Genomic DNA, 6,137 nt, shown 5'->3' with positions numbered 1-6,137 from the left:
AGTCCGGACAATACATCGCCCAAAACTTGACCGGTTTAAAACTAAACCGCTTAACGCTTGGTCGGTTTAAGGCTTAATCGCCCAACCCTTGTCCGATTTAAACTTAATCCGGTCAGCCTTTGTCTGGATAAAACCCTTAAACAAATACATGATTTCTTTCCAATAATAATCAACATTCAAATAAAACAAGTAACAAATTTTATGTAAAAAGGTTTAGAAATCACTCACCTTATGAGAATTTGCAGTATTTTTTGAAGGAGATTGCAAACTTCTTTTGAGTATCCGGATAACACTTATCAAATCACTCTTTAGATTTTAAAAATGGCAAGGGAATGAAATGAAGGTAAAACTCTCCCTTTTATACCTTTCCAAAACAGGAAAGGTTGGCTAACAGCCCCATTCCCATGTTATCCTTCATGTACATGCATAAACCCACACACCATGCATTAATAATATGCATGTGTATAAAATCACTCATATATATATATATATATATATATATACTAGTTGTGTACCTGCACAATGCAGCGAGAGCCGTGAATTTTAACGATTTTTATGTTTCACTAGTTTTATTAGAGAAGATTTAACGATGATATAAGTTACACTTGATTTTTACATATTAATACAATTTGAATAAATAAGAATTATGGTTCCAATTACAGACTATCAATGAAAAAAATTGTATGACAATTTAAAATCCAATATATTTAAATGACTCCACAAATGTGTTCGATTTACACCAAGAGCAAAGAATCAAGAGATCGGGAGTGAGACCGAAAGTTCTAGAGCAATTGAATGAGAGATGAATAAAAGAATCTCCGGACCAGGGGTTAGGATTAGTAGAATCGCCAAAAAATACAGCAGCAGAGAGAAATCAGGATCAAGCAAAGACGATTCGTTCACGGTCATCGATTGATTACAACGAACCAAGAAACCGAATCCGTTTCGATCGTCTCTGGATGGTGGTGCGGTTCTTCTGCTGTTCTTCAAACTAGATCTTCAAATCGGAAGCCACCTCCTGAACTTCCTGAACGAATGCACTTGAACAAGAATGAACTTCCTTTCAACAAGGCAAGGCAGGCACATGCTTTATTTGATTGCCATGTCATGCCAACATCAATCATTCATTCATTCAACCAAAATCAAATGATTTTTCTACCCAAAACTACCTTCTGATCATGACAATGTTGATGACTGATGTTGATGCTCTCTCTTTGGATCAACATATGAACTTGCCTCACAAAATTACAACATTTAAACAATACACTTCCATTTCTTCTTGCCTCTTCACTTTTAGTCATCATCTGCATGCAAATACAACCACTTTTAATGTTAAACATTTATTCTTTTTTTTTTACATACTCTTCTCTCCTCTCTTCTCCTCCTTCACCTTTAAATAAATCTCCTAATCTCAATTCAGCATCTCCTTTTCTCAAGACAACAAAAACTTCATTGTTTATGATACTCACCTGATTTATTATCCACATGTACAAAAAAAACTTGCAGCAACAATGAGATAGCACAGAATTAGCATCACCCCTTTGAAGTAATTTGATGTTCCTTCCTTCACACAACCAAACCATTACTTCTACAATACACCACTCACACTAACATGATAGATAGATATATAGATAGATATACCTACAGCATAAACGCTACGACTAACACTGTGATAAAAGAGAGTAGCAGTCTCAAAAAGCTAAAAATTTAAGTCTATTTGCTGGCCCATGATCCAACCCACAACCACACAAAATGGGATCTGTTAAGCAGGATGGAGAAGCTTCCATTAACTCTATCTACAAACTGCTATGCATAGTACAAGTAAAGCAAGAACTGGACAAGAATATTGGTCAGATCACCAACAAAGTTGCTGCCCTTTCCCCAGTTTAACTTTCTACAAGTTACCACAAGCTCTTCCAAAGAGATGTCTAATAGCACACACAATAACAAAACCCAAAAGAACAAAAAAATAGATTTATTGTATTACCACAAACATTGATATCTGAGTTGATGATCCAATTGCTACTCCAAGTGTGATGTCCTATAAGTAAAAACATTAGACTATCAATCAACTAATCTCATACCTATTCGCTTATGAATGGATTTAGCCTATACACTTACAAGCTTGTCTTTCATGGCAAACATTATGGCACTGGCATGCTCAGCAGTATTACCAACAATAGGAAGTAGGATTACACTAATAAAAGACATCGGCATATTCCATGAGTCTGATGCTCCCTGAAAGATTACATCAACATTCACCACACTCAAGAAAATACCATACCATCACCAATAGTTTACCATACCTGCCCCTGGCCTCTTCAGTCAGAGGTAAGTTTGCCTTCAGTCAAATGTAACATGATACATAGCAGCTTCAACTAAAGAAACTTGTCATTGTGACTACTTGAGCAAACAATCTCTTTAAAGACCAACCATGGTTTAGTCCAAAAATTCACTTTTGCTTTTGTATATAGTTTAATTTCTTTAGTAAAGTAGCAAATGCCATGAACTTTGCATTGGTTAAACCCAAAAACCCACTATGTCATACGAAATCAAACCTACTCTCGATATAGTAGTAGTAGTAGTAGTATACCACAAAATTAACAGTAAGGGCTCATTATTTGCAAAGTTTTACACTATATCTGTTCCATAGTTTCACCTTCCGAAATTAGAGACCCAATTCATCATTCGTAAGTGCTTACCCATAAGTGCTTACCGGGTCACTTTACCTTATCGAACTAACATGAAAATGATTCAGAATCTTAGCCAGTAAGAGCGATAACAAGGACCGAGAGTCTTACCCGGTAAGTGAGAGCAACGACTCTTACCCAACAAGCGCCTACCGGATAAAAATGTCCCTCACATAAATACATAATTCATATTGCAATATTCTAAGTTTTGATTTCAACATCTAAAATGGTAAAATAGAACAACATTGATGCGTTTTTATATGTCGATAGGTTTGGAACACTTTGGAGCGAAAAAGGGAGAAAAAGAAGATTTTTGACAGCTTTACGAGACTATGGTATTTCAAGCATATCTAACTCGTCCGAGCTCGGATTTAAGTTATTCATGATGATCTGAAAAGCTAACAAACAGCCCCACAAATTTTATGTTTTGAGTTTCTGCAGATTCAGACTGATTCTAAGACAAAATTGACATCGAAGGCGGAAAAGAGCTGCTGAACAGCAGTTGACAGCGGCCACGAAAGTAGAACAACAGCAGGTGAAATAGAACAACAGCAGGTGACAATAAAAATGGTAAAATAGAACAACAGAAGGTGACAATATTGTTTATGTGGATGGATGTGCTTGGTTGCATTTACTTTTCATTCTGATATGTGTATGTTTGTTTAATGTGCTGATATTTTCTTCCTGTGTATGTCTTTGGTTATAGAAATACAATAACAACTTAACTTACATAAGTAACTGTTTGCAGGTTCTGGTGGATAGAAAAGTTAACAATGCTAACTCTACTCCTCATCATGCTCATAACAAAGGTAAAGCATTTGATTAGAATCATGATCTTAAGTTTGTTGAGAGTTCCTACTACCAATTGTTACGGGTTAATTGGACTTGGCCTCCTATTAGATTGAAGCATATATAGATTGAAGTAAAACATTGCTAGAACAAATTATTATATGGCCTTTGTCAATGATAGATGTTTACACAATAACAGAGAAAGATAACATAGTTAATGTGTATAGGGACTCTTGCTTTTTGGAGCTACGATTCTTGCAGGAATAAGAGTATTATTTTAGCTCAGGCTTTGCCATCACACATAAGTAATATTTCTACCTACTTATGCTCTTCCTGGATTTGGAGGGATGATGTTGATCATGAAGTGCATCATCCTGGATTTCTTTGAAGCAGTTTTGACATCAAACCATAAGGGGAACTGATAGAAATACACATTTAACAAAAGATTAGCAGTTCAAAGCAAAGATTTAAAATTGATACCTTCGACTCAAGCAGGGTTTCTTTTGCAGTTGGTGTTTAAAGAAAATGTGTACTTGTATCCTAATTAGTCTCTTAAATTGTTTTTTCTTCTTATTTACAGAATCAGCAGGTAAACATATAAAGACCACTTGAAAATGAGTTGAACCTGTCTAATACATCTGTGTATGGCATATGTTTATGGCAGCTGTTCATATTAAGTTACCAACCCAACTAAGAGCTTAAGCTCATAGAGACTATGTTCATATTAAGTTACCAACCCAGCTATTCATCGAGCCCTCTTTCACATTTTTGGAATGGAACATCTGCATTGGTTGATGTTTTTCAAATGGAACATCTGCATCAAAACCAATCAAAAAGCATAAAAAGAAGAATTCCTATAGACTTACTTGAGCACCATAAATTACGTAAAAGTAAAATAAATTCCTATAGACTTACTTCTTGTTGAATCACATCATCACACAAATGTAGAAGAATTCCTTTTCCACTATCCAATTGTTTATCATGCATGAACTGTGTAATTAAGTTATGATATGTATCCATATTTTCTTGAAACCTACATTGAATTAGATCAAGATTGGTACAACCATACACATCCCATAATTAATTGGAAAACAGAAACAAGGAACAGACGGTCCTCTGAACCACTCTGCAAGTAAAAAACATAATCTGTCCACAAGCCCCTTCAGATCAAACTCAAAGCACCTCAAGCTTCTTAATTTATCCCATAACCATCTAAATATGTTTTTTTTTATGTATGCAGATCCATTATGTTTTTTAGTAGTTATATAAATATCTTCCTCTTTATMAATTCTGTATATGGGTCCACATAAGAAATATGGCTTACCTACAAAGCATGTTCAAGGCCACATGGCTTTCCTCAACAAATTTATTTCTTCAATCACACCTAMAAAAAACATAACAATGCAGGCATCAATTAGGATTGTGAGTAAATTTGGATTAAAAAGTCTCAACAATTTTTTTTATATGTTCAAAGGGAAAGAAAGAAGCATACAACAAATAGTAGAAAAATTCACCTCAGCTACGAATCTCTTTCATTTCTTGGCTTGTTGGCAGACCCAGTTGCTTCTGCCATTGATCAAACTACAACAAGCACATGTAGAGAAAATAGACTAAAAAACATCTTATGTCATATAAACACACAATCGATTTCAGTTTTCTACAACAGCAGGTCAAGTTTCTTGTTCATGAAACTGTGGTACCAATTGCTATACAAAAAATCGATTGCGATAAAAAAAACAAACCTATGATACCACATAGGTTAACTGCAGCTCAAGTTTAAAAGTTAGAAATCAAAATTCAATAGCGTTTAAGTTCAAGAACTAAAAGTGGGAAATCAAACCCTAATTATCTGGACAGAAATTGGAACGGAAGGAGTGTGTGATAGAAAGAAGTCTGCGAAAGAGGGTACAAAAAAAGTGAACCAAAATCGATGGAGTGTGATTACCTAGATGAGAGACTGTAAATCAAAGGAAACAGAGTAAAATAGATGGAACCGATTGATTATCTGGAGATTGATAGACTGAGATTAAAGCCTGAGTGATAGATAGAGAGTGTCTCTTAGAAGAGGATGAGCCTGAATCGTTTTGAGTAAGGGATGAGTGCCTCGAGGATGACCCTAAACCCTAAGCTTGAATCGTATTTTTGAGGGCAAGTCTCTCTCTCACAGGCCCTTCAAGAATCATTTCAAAATTGAAATTTGAAATTTGAAATTTGAAATCTAAAATTGGTAAGACTGAGAAGACAGCGATTGGGTACAGAAGAAGAAGAAGAAAGTGGCCCAAATTGGTGATTTTAGAAGTTTGATAGGGAGAAAGAAGGTTTGGCCCAATTAAGATTTGGTATTGTATGAAACATTTGCATAAATAACTTGTACATTATGCATGATAATTTGTAATTAAGATATTTTTAAAATTCTTGCATAAGATGATTGTAACTTGTGCTTAGAAGGTTGTAATTAATATAACGACTTAAATGCTTATATATGTAGTATAGATATGTATATATCTATGCATATATTCACATATATCATGCATTTATATATATATATATATATATATATATATATAGGGGCTGGTTCAAATACTAACCCAATATTTTGTGCAAACTATGCTAACCCATCTTAATCGTTCATTTTCTCATCTAACGGTTATTATTAAA

At 34.6% G+C, this 6,137-nt stretch overlaps 1 long non-coding RNA gene across 2 annotated transcripts; it reads right to left on the bottom strand.

The window, feature by feature from the left end:
- Positions 1–4,435: 4,435 nt before the first annotated feature.
- LOC112502068 lies at positions 4,436–5,060 on the bottom strand. 2 transcript variants are annotated; one of them, XR_003067619.1, is made up of 3 exons: positions 4,972–5,060; positions 4,804–4,863; positions 4,436–4,512 (listed from the first exon to the last, which is right to left on the bottom strand). It is a non-coding gene; the product is annotated as an uncharacterized LOC112502068 (long non-coding RNA). The 2 variants fall into 2 exon arrangements; XR_003067620.1 differs by having other exon boundaries at positions 4,994–5,060.
- Between the last annotated feature and the right edge of the window lie 1,077 nt (positions 5,061–6,137).

Source organism: Cynara cardunculus, unplaced genomic scaffold (assembly GCF_001531365.2).
Source record: "Cynara cardunculus var. scolymus isolate 2C unplaced genomic scaffold, CcrdV1 Un_Scaffold_867, whole genome shotgun sequence".
Taxonomy (NCBI): Eukaryota; Viridiplantae; Streptophyta; class Magnoliopsida; order Asterales; family Asteraceae; genus Cynara; species Cynara cardunculus.
Note: the sequence above shows the minus strand (reverse complement) of the source record. Positions and strands in the feature narration are given on the sequence as shown.